A 10842-nucleotide genomic window follows, 5' to 3' on the forward strand; every position below is an offset into this window, starting at 1 on the left:
CAGATAGCTGTATGTCTTGACTAGCTTCAAGGAGGGCTTGGAAAACATCAAAATAGAACTCTGTCTGAAAATGTACTACGGCTCCGTCTCCAAAACCTCCACACCTTCCGTCCTGAATATCTCAGCATCTCTCAGGCAGAGCCTCTCTCCTCTCTCCCCTGCTCTGCATGACAATGACCAAGTGCGGGCTCCTGACCCCGCTTCACACACTGATAGCGAGGCCGTGACCCCTCGCCCACTCCAGGCTCTGGCCATTCACCCCACTCACGTCCCTCTGAACATTTGGTGACAGTCATTAGTAGCACTTCTGCAATAAGCATTGGGTTTTAACCCCAGGGTCCTGCTTAGTGGTTGGGTAACCTCAGGTGAGAAATGTCTACTTTTTGAAACTTGGTTTCTTTGTGTGGGAGGAGCGCACCCAGGGGCCCTTGTTTGTGGGCGGTCCCCACGGAGCCAGGCTAAGGGGCTGCCGGGGTGGGGGTGGGGGTTGGTCCATGAGACACACAGGTGGAGGGGAGCACTGGGTACCCGAGTCTAAATGAGGCCTTGGCTTTTACACGGTACACCTTGCTTGTCCCAGCCCTACCCCCAGAGTCCATGTGTCGTCAGCCAAAGTTCATCATTAAAACCCATTACCAGGGCGTCTGGATTCCTGTGCTCTTCTGTGGCCCAGGTGGCAAGAGCCTGCCCCTGTGGGAGCCCACCCTGAACTTCTCTGCCTCCAGGGTTCTTTCCTCCCGAGATCGCTTTGTGACTGAGGGAGAGTTCTCCAAATATATTCCCGAGAAAACAAAGCTCTGTACCTGGTCCCTTAGACTTTCCAGAAAGTTATTACTGGCTGTTTCTTGATGCTTTATTTTAGAGAATTCTCTGCCCAGCGTGCAGGCCTGGCTCACCCTGCGGAGGTCAGTCGCAAGTGCCACAGAGTTCATCGTGGAGCCACTGACCTCTAGCAGGAGGCCTGTTAGCGAAGGGACATGTGTAACCACGGGCAGCAAGCGTCATAGTGTTCGATGTCTCGCCGCCGACTGACTGATGCGGGAGGCCCCGGGCAGGGGTCCTCTAACTGTTTCCTTTGAAAAAGTCCAGGCGTTCCCTCTGTTTGATGGAACTCAATGTCCAGTGCCTACAAACTGAACTGCAGTCTTTACTGTCACTTTACACACGTTCAGTTTTTAAAAATTGGGTAAAGACACGTCCCTTTTTAAATTGAAGAGAATAACCGTGTAAAATCTCCCATTTTCAGGCTAATCACTGGAAACAGGTTTCCTGTGCTTAGAAAAAGCATGGAAAGGACACATACCAACATGGAGATGGTCGTTTTATAATTTTTTTTTTCAATTTGTTTCCCCTTTTCCTCTCAACACTATGTCCCAAATAAATGTATCTGGTGTATTTAACTTTTTCTCAGGTTCCGTTGTCTGCTTTCTGGGTCCGCACTGCTCGCCCCCGTTCAGCGGCCTGCACGTTCTGTTGGACTCGCACGGTTCTGCCGCCCCGGCTAACTGCATGCCCCGAGTTTCTGGTTCCTCACGTCACTGCCGGTGTCTTGAGCGGCTGCACAGGTGTTAACTCCTCTCCAGGTGGCTTTTGACCAGTTGGAAACAGAAGACGTCGGGACAGGTTAGATTTGCTCTCCTTCCCCTCCTGCTCTGAGGAGTGCGACCCCTGCATGGCCTGTCCCAGAAGCATGACATCTCGGGTCACTTCAGGGCTCAGGAGACAATGCCCAGGGAAGTAACATCTCACCTGACACCCTTCCCGTTCTTGCCGCCTCTGATCCTGGAGCAAGAGGTGACCACGAGGTGGCAGGGTCACACACGCCTTTCTGTGGGCGATGCTTTGGGAGCTTTGTGTGTGGGGAAGTCCCTTAGGGCGTGAGACCTTCCCAAGCTACGTTGGGGCCACCAGCCGGAAGCTGGGGGGAGGCCAGGGGGAGGGGGTTCCCATGTTCAGGGGTGTGGCTCGGCAGCTTAGTGGGGAGTCTCGGGGTCTGTGCCTCCAAAGAGCAGCGGCTGCTTGGGGTCTTGATTGGCCTGGGGTTTGTCTCATCTGTGGCTAGCAGACGCTGGGCGCAGTGCTGTGGGGTGTACAATGCAGACAGGCTCTCTGTGGCTGAAAATATGCTTATTTGGTTTATGTTTAAAACAGCTGGAAATGTAAAATTTTGAGTTTAGTTGCTGGTAGACTTTTCAGTAAGCCACGTGCGGCCCACCGTACGGCCATCTTTGCCAAGTAACATCGCTTCCCATGGCTTCCCATCCTTTGCCATCTGCGGGGGGTTTGAGGGCTTTGGGGCTGATCTGGTGCATGATGTGGCCACCAGGTGGCAGAAGCACACACAGCTTTAATCTCTCTGCTTTGATCCGGTCACCCATACATATAGCTTCAAGTTCCAAAGAGGGGAGACTTGGGGTGACTGCAGATTGTGCTGTATCGGGTCATCGCGGAGCTCCTCTAACCTCGGAGGGTCAGGCAGACACTGGGCTCTGGTCAGGGACCCCCACTTCAGTCTGTGGCTTGAGACAAGTCCTACTCACGCTCCACCTCTGCAAGAGGCATCATTGAGGCTCTCCTGTGGGGTCCAGGTGGGCAGTGGAGCCCAGGATTTCTTTCTGGTTCATTGTCACCATCCACAAAACATAAGTATGGCACTGTTTAACGTTTTTGAAATGAAAATATATAGTATCTTTTTTATTTTGATTAGGAAAAAGGCTTTTTACTTATTTTTATTTTTTTAAAGATTTTATTTTATTTATTTGTCAGAGAGAGAGAGAGAGTGAGAGCTCAAGCAGGGGGAGTGACAGGCAGAGGGAGAAGCAGACTCCCTGCTGAGCAGGGAGCCTGATGTGGGTCTTGATCCCAGGACCTTGATCCCAGGACCTGAGCCGAAGGCAGATGCGTAACTGACTGAGCTACCCAGGCATCCCGGGAAAAGGTTTTTTAAACAAAAACCAGAAATGATCAACATAAAAGAATGATACACCTAATTGTTTTAGAGATAATAATTTTTAAAAGATTTATTTGAGGGAGAGTGTGTACATGAGGGTGCAGGTGTGGGCATGTGGGGGGAGAGGAAGAGGAAGGAGAGAGAGACTCAAGCAGGCTCCCCACTGAGAGCTGAGCCTGATGCAGGGCTTGAACCCATGACCGTAAGATCATGACCTGGGTCGACACCAGGATCTGGAAGCTTCACTGACTGAGCCCCCCAGGTGCCCTTAAAGTTAAGAATTTCTACCCATCAAAAGACAGTGTAAGTATCTTTAAAAATCACAAACTGAGAGAAGATATTTAGGACACACATAATGATTCAAGTATTAATATCAAAATATATTTAAAATTTCTTCAGGACAATAAAAAGATAAAGTAGAAAAATGGGCAAAAGATGGGGACAATTTACAGTAAAGGGAAAAAGAAGTGGCCAATAAACATGTGAAGACCTAGTCCATTACGTTATTGATCAGACTGGCAAAATTCAGGAACCTGATCATATGACATGGCAGGAAGGATGTGAGCCAAGAACTTGTCTGACTCAACTGCTGGTGGAACATTATCTGACACGATTGCTTTAGTTTAACAACATTCATGTTTTCTTGTAATTTGAATATCTACCTATCCTGTGATTGATCAGAAGTGATTCTCTTCTTAGATCTATACTCAAGAAAAATGCTTTGACATGTGTGCCTGGAGAAAATATTTACAGCGGCACTATTCTTATTACGAAAAAACTGGAAGCAATCCAAATTCCCATTGAATTTCCAGTGAAAAAGAATAGATTATAGGTGGGCCTTATAGATTATAGGTGAAACCTCTGAATTTTCTTTAGAGAGAATTCATACAGCAAGGGATGGTTTTAGAATGAGGATTTGTGCTGGGTGTGGATGCAGATTCCCATGTGTTGGAGGGAGGCACGAGCTGTCAGCTGTCAACGCCTCAGAACCTCTCAGTAAAATGTGTTGAACTAGAAGAGTGAAGCTTATTAAATTTCCTGCACTCAGAGCTTCATCTTGACAGTCTCGTATGGTCTCAGAAGGACACCGTTGAGGGAGGATTTTCATAGGATTTGAGTACCCAGGCTGGCCGACTTTAAAGTGGGCCTGTGTGATGGTTAATTTTGTGTGTGAACTCAACTGGCCAGGGGGGATCCAAATTAAACACTGTTGCTATGTGTGTCTGTGAGAGTGTTTCCAGGTGAGATTAACATGGGGGGGGGGGCAGAGGGAGAGGAAGGGAGAATCTCAGAGTCCCCACTGAGCACAGAGCGCAGTGCAGATGCCGGGCTCCAGGCGGGGGCTCAGTCTCACGACCCCAAGCTCAGGACCCTGAGCTCATGACCTGAACAGAAATCAAGAGTTGCTCATGTGACTGTCCAACCGACTGAGCCACCCAGGCAGCCTGAGGTGAACATTTGAAATAGTGAACTCAGTGAAGTAGATTGCCCCCTCGTCCCATCTGTTTCACTGAGGGTAAAAAGAGGTAGGGGAAGGAGGGGAAGGAGGAATTCGTCCCTTTTTTACTGGCCTCGTAGATTGAGCTGGGGCACCTTCCCTCGTCTTTTCCAGCCCTTGGACTGAAATTTATACCATGAGCGCCGCTGATACTTTGGTCTTTGGATTGGGGCTAAACTATACCACCAGCTCTCCTGAGTCTCCAGGGCATAGACAGCAGACAGGGGACTTCTCAGCCTCCATAATCATGTGAGCCAGTTCCTCATAATAAATATCTTCTCTGTCTGTCCATCTGTTTATCTGTCTGCCGTCGCCATCTCTTCGTCACTTCCTCTGGGTCTGTTTCCCTGGAGAACCCTGGCTAAGACAGCCCACCCTACAGGGTACTGACTGGTAATGGGGCAAGTTTATATCATAATAACTTCAGACTGGTGGGCACAGAGAGCCGAAGGTCTCGAAGAGAGTGTTAATGGGCAAACTGTAAGTCCTGAGAAGTTAAGTTTTTATGGTTGGTTTGCAGAGCTGTGTTCCTGGAGCAGTGATTCCTTGGAGCAAACGTCTGATAGATTTTCGCTTGATGCTAACATATTGTTCAGCAGGAATGAGAAAGTATGTTTCTTCCAAATGTTTAGCCCAGAAAGAGTAAAACATGTTTATTCTCAGAATTGTCTGGCACAGCAATAAAGTATGTTGGTTTCAGTTATTTCTCTTCCCCATTTGATAGTTTTTAAGCCTAGCTGGAGGATAAACCACAGTCTTCTGGGGACACGATCAATCCTGGTCTGTACCACTGTTTCCTGTGTCATGGGTACAGCTAGAGTATCTCATAGGAGGCATTCCAACCTTTGTAGATGTCCAAGGTGCTTGTGCGTTTCATTAGAAGATCGCTCATTGGATCCTTTGATTGGATAGTAGCTGTGTAGCAGCCCTAAAAACTGGAGACCACACACCTGAGCCCTGCAGTGCAAACACTGTGAGAAGGACTGTGGTCAGAGTGTGTAGTCCACATCAAAGCCAAATTAAACCATATAACCAAGTTAAACGAAAAGAAGATCTCATCCCTAGTCTGAAGAGCTACATGAGAATATTCCCTCAATTAGTTCATTTCATGATTATTTTTCTTTTCCAGAACTTTTGGTCATATTAAAAAATCCAAGAGAAGGGTACCTAGGTGGCTCAGTCAGTTAAGTGTCCAACGCTTGGTTTTGGCTCAGGCCATGATCTCAGAGTCCTGGGATCGAGCCCTGGGTTGGGTACTACACTCAGCATGGAGAGTGATTGTACTTCTCTCTCTCTGCTTCATCCCCCACCCCCCAGTCTCTCTCTTGCCCTGTCAAAGGAATAAATAAAAAATCTTTTAGAAAAATCCAAGAGAGATCTGTAGGTATGTAAGCAAAATATTCTTTTCATCAGTAAGTACAAGTTCTACCTTGAGAGGCCAGTCACATCTAAACAGCTCTATTTTGAACCACTACCCATGCACTTTCATAAACTCCTCTTGAGTCAAGACTATCCTGAAGACATAAATCAGTGTACAGAGAAAACAGATTCCTATACAATTTATGGGTCACAGCCAATAGATTTTTGTGATACAAATCCCAAACCAGTCATTAGGGACAATCTGATGATATATTCCAGCCAAAACATAACTGGGGATAGGCTACCATCTCAGAGCTTGATAAAATTTGAAACCACTCATCAAGTGTGGTTCTAAGCTAGGTGGTGGACATTTTAAGAATATAGATCAAGCAAAATAGATTTCAAGCAGAAAAGCACAGGTTTGAGCCTAAGGAGGGCACCTCTGCTTTCTTATAAGGTCTGTAAAAGTGAGATAGCTTCGGAATATACAGCAACTGTTCCTGCTTTTTTACTGACTTTCTTTTTGTAAACGTTCTATTATATAAGGCAACTCCTATGAAAAGCGCTTGAATGCTGTTTCTGGGGAGACAGAAAATTCCCCTTTTATGTAGAATATTACAGAGGATTTTAGATTTCTGTCTGGCTGTCCTGTTGTGTTGCTTGCAATCTTAAAAATACTTAGTCGTTGAGTCCAATTACCAAGAGATCCGACTGCCTTATTAAAAGAAAGTGCTACCAAAGGAAGATGGTAGCACAGAAAGAAAAGTGAATATAAACCAAATGGCTCATTTTCTTATATATTTTGGCTACATCATTAATAAATTATATTTCTGTATTTGACTCATACCAAAGAGTGATTAAGGATGCAAAATTATGTATTACTGATAAGGATCTTATAGGCACCAGAGTTAATGGACAAAAAGTGTCAGTTAATAATCCCCAGAACCTTACTGTATGTAAAGACTAAAGAAAATAATAAAAGCATTCAGATTAAAGCTTGAGAATCTGTGGCTCCAGTTTTCTGAATCTTGTTCCGTGTCTCTTGGGTTGAGTCTGTCGACTGCAGGCAGATGTCTACTCAATCCAAAAGTCTTTGAGAGAAACTATTTTCTTCCGGTGGTTATGCACTTTTAGAGAATTTCAAATAGTCTTCATCTTGAGGTCTGTATACAGATTTTCAATGATTAGAAAATGTTGCATGTCTTTTTTTTTTTTTTCAAGAGTGGGGGAGGCAAGTATATATTCAAGGATCAAACCTTTGAGATTTTCCTGCTGTGCTACTTAACAGTATCTGCTAAGATCATGTCCATAAGGTTTTGAAGGTCATTTCTCTCAGATGTCTCTTAAGAAAATCAATTTTCCAGGTTTTACATTATGCAGGTCTTGTTTAGGAGGATACTGAGCAAAGGCTGTGCATGTGCATGGATGATAAGACTGGATTTATTATGTGAGTCTTTTGCAGTAATTGTCCAAGTTTGCTTCCTAGAGAGAACAGTCTAGAATCAGAGATAAAATTACTACAGGAATGGGTGGACCTGCTACTAACTCATTCAGAAGTGGCATTGGGCCCCAGAAAGAGTTGTCTACATTGCCACTGAAGTCAAAGGTAACACCTAGGTGGTAGAAGTTCATGTGTCTCTGAAAACGATGCAAACATTAGCCCAAGAATACACCTGTTATTTCTATATTTTCTTAAGATTGAAGGCAATGTGTAAGTGGTATGGCTTTGCAAAACTTTTCTAGGGAGGGGGGCACACCTTTTAATGTGATTTCATTAGCAATAGGTTGGAATTCCCCAAACTGAAAACAAAGGATCAAATAAAGTTTCTACTATTGCAAGAGCTATATCTCTTTGGCAAGAAGAAGCATCAGACTATCCCAAGAATAAGCAAACGATGACCAGGAAATGTCCAAAACCCGCTGTGGAAGGTGGCTGAGTGCAAGGCACGCACACACGTCCAGAGAGAGCCTGGGGCTTGGGCTCTTATCCCTGCCCCACTCTCTGTAGATTTGCCAGGATAAGGCTGGTGATAAGTGAGGTGAGGACCGATGGGTAGCCAACAGTCTTGGTTGAATACAGTGGCCAATTTGGCTGTGATTTCATATAATTCAAGCCAGTTACTTAACAAATAAACAAGATCAAATAGTGATGATAAGCATTAGAGAAGGAGGAAGGGACAATACTCCAGAGTCATCTCAAGTGTCCAATCATCAACAAAAACCAATTGGACCTACAAAGAAAAAGGAATGTATGACTCATACGCAGGAGGAAAAACATACAAACAAACCAGGCAATAGAAACTACCTGTGAGAGGAACCAGATGTCACATTTCACAGATCAAGGTTTTAAAATAGCCCTTATAGACACGTTCAAAGACTAAGGGAAATCCTGCTTGAAGAGGTACAGAAAGATATGACGACAAGGTCTAATCAAACGGAGGCTGTCAATAGACAGAGATCATACGAGAGAACCAAACAGAACTTTGAGAATTGAAAATAAAAGAACTGAAATGAAGAAGTCACTAAGATGTGCTCAACAGTGGGTTTGAATTGGCAGAATTACCAAAATTGAACATAGCTGGACAGTGATTATATAATCTGAAAGAAAGAGAAAACGAAAAAGAGCCTCAGGAAAATGAGGAACATATTCATGTGCACCAACGTATGCATCATGGGAGTACCTAGAGAAAGGCAGCAAGAACGTGGCGCAGAAAAATATTCAGAGAAAGAATAGCTGAAAACTTCCCCAATTCAATGAAAGACGTAAATCTGTACATCCAAGAAGTTTAACAAACTCCAAGTAGGAAAAAAAAACAAAAAAAACCCCAAAAAACTATGTATCTCAACATATCATAATCAACTATCAAAAGCCAAATAAAAAGAAAATTTTGGAAATGAGAAAAATGGTTATACACACACACACGCTTGCACACACACACATGGGAAGTCTAGTAAGATTAACCACTAAGAAAGTCAAACGATACAGTGAGAAATCATTGAGGAATTAAAACGTTACACTGGAAGGTACTCACTATATGCAAAAGAAATCAGTGAAAGAAGAGCATAGGAACACAAACAAAAGATAAGAGATACGTAAAAAAATAAAATGAGAAATGTTAATCCATCTGTATCAATAATATTATTAAATGTGAATAGATTCAACAATCCAATCAAAAGAAAGATCATCATACCGGATATACAAACAAGATTCAACTATATCCTGTCTATGGGAGACATGCTTTTAATTTTATTTTTATTTTTTAATTTTTAAAAGATTTAATTTATTTATTTGACAGAGACACGACAAAAGAGAGAGTGCAAGCAGAGGGAGCAGCAGGCAGAGGCAGAAGGAGAAGCAGGCCCCAGCCAGCAGAGAGCCTGATGCGGGCCTCAATCCCAGGACCCTGGGATCATGACCTGAGCTGAAGGCAGACGCTTAACACACTGAGCCACCCAGTCGTCCCGAGACACACTTTTAAAAAAAGTTTTATTAAGTCATCTCTATACCCCATGTGGAGCTTGAACTCATGACCCTGAGATCAAGAATCATATGCTGTTCTGACTGAGCCAGGCAGGTGCCCCAAGAGCCACACTCTTTGACTCAAAAAGTAAAGGATGAAATAAAGATAAATCATGTAAACGCAATGAAAAGAAACCTAGAGTGGCTATACTTGTATCAGATAATTAGACTTTAAAATGTGTTGCTAGCGATGAGAGATGTTTAGTAATGATGAGTGGGTGACGGGTGTGAAGGAGGCACATGACGGAATGAGCAGGGGCGGCATCTAACTGATGAATCACTGAGCTCTGCCTCCGAAACTAATACACTCTATGTTAGTTCATTGACTTTAAGTAAAAAAGAAGATACAACAATTATAAACACATATACATGTAACAAGAGAGACCCAAAATATAAAGAGCAAAAACTGACAGAATCGAAGGGGAAAATAGTTCAACAGGAATAGCTTGAGACTTCAATACCCAGTTTTCAATAAAGGATAGAACAATTTGGCAGGAGATGAAAAAAGAAAAAAAAGGCTTGAACAATGTTATAAACCAGTAAGACCTGGCATCGATCTATAAAATACTTGACCAAGCAATTTAAAATAGATATTCCTCTCAAGAGCACATGAAATGTTCTTGTTCCTATGCAGGATGTACCATAGAAACTGAAAGCCAGGGGCACCTGAGTGGCTCAGTCAGCTGGGCGTCTGCCTTTGGCTTAGGTCATGGTCCCAGGGTCCTGGGATCGAGCCCCACGTTGGGCTCCCTGCTTGGCTGGAGCCTGCTTCTCTCTCTCCCTCTGCCCTTCCCCTGCTGGTGCTCTCTCACGTTCTCTCTGTGTCAAATAAACAAATAAAATCTTAAAAAAAAAAAAAAAAAGAAGAAACTGAAAGCCGTAGTCCCTAAAGAACCAATGAGTCAAGAAAGACATCACAAGGATGTTAGAAAATACTTTTAAGCGAATGAAAAAGTTGTAAATTCCTGTGTCAAAAAATAAAAAATCTCTCAGATCAATCATCTAAGTTTCTAACTTAAGGCACTCGAGGGAAGGAAATCGTAACAATTACAGTAGACATTAATAGAATAGAGAAAAATGGAGAACATTCACTAAAGCAATTTTGATTTTTTGAAAAGACCAAAATCAACGGATCTTCAGTCAAATGAGAAAAGAAGAGAGATGATTCAAATTTGTAAAACCAGATTTTTTTAAATGACAGGGGAATAATATGAACAATTAATCATATGCTGATGAGTTAGCTGACTTAGATGAAATAGAAGAGATCCTGGAAAGACACAAAGTGCCCAAACGAGCTGCTCAGAAGAATTAAAAAATCTGAAAAGACTTATGACAAGTGAAAACGAATTATTAATGAAAAACTTTCCACCAAGAAAAGCCCAATCCCAGAATTCTACAAGACACTTGCAAAATTAATGCCAATTCTTTACAAGCTCTTCCAAAGGATAGAAGAGGAAGGAACACTCCCCAACTCATTGTTCAGGGCCAGGATTACCCCGATGTGAAAACCAGACA

The 10842-nt window shown here is 43.4% G+C and overlaps 1 long non-coding RNA gene across 2 annotated transcripts in view; it reads left to right on the forward strand.

Annotated features, from left to right (window-relative positions):
* Positions 1–10842, forward strand: part of LOC131829973 (uncharacterized) — a 233990-nt gene that overhangs the window by 163775 nt on the left and 59373 nt on the right. For both annotated transcript variants that reach the window (XR_009353046.1, XR_009353047.1), the window contains exon 3: positions 1412–1623. This is a non-coding gene — a long non-coding RNA (uncharacterized LOC131829973). The remainder of the gene's footprint in view (positions 1–1411; positions 1624–10842) is intronic.

This window comes from Mustela lutreola, chromosome 4 (assembly GCF_030435805.1).
Source record: "Mustela lutreola isolate mMusLut2 chromosome 4, mMusLut2.pri, whole genome shotgun sequence".
Taxonomy (NCBI): Eukaryota; Metazoa; Chordata; class Mammalia; order Carnivora; family Mustelidae; genus Mustela; species Mustela lutreola.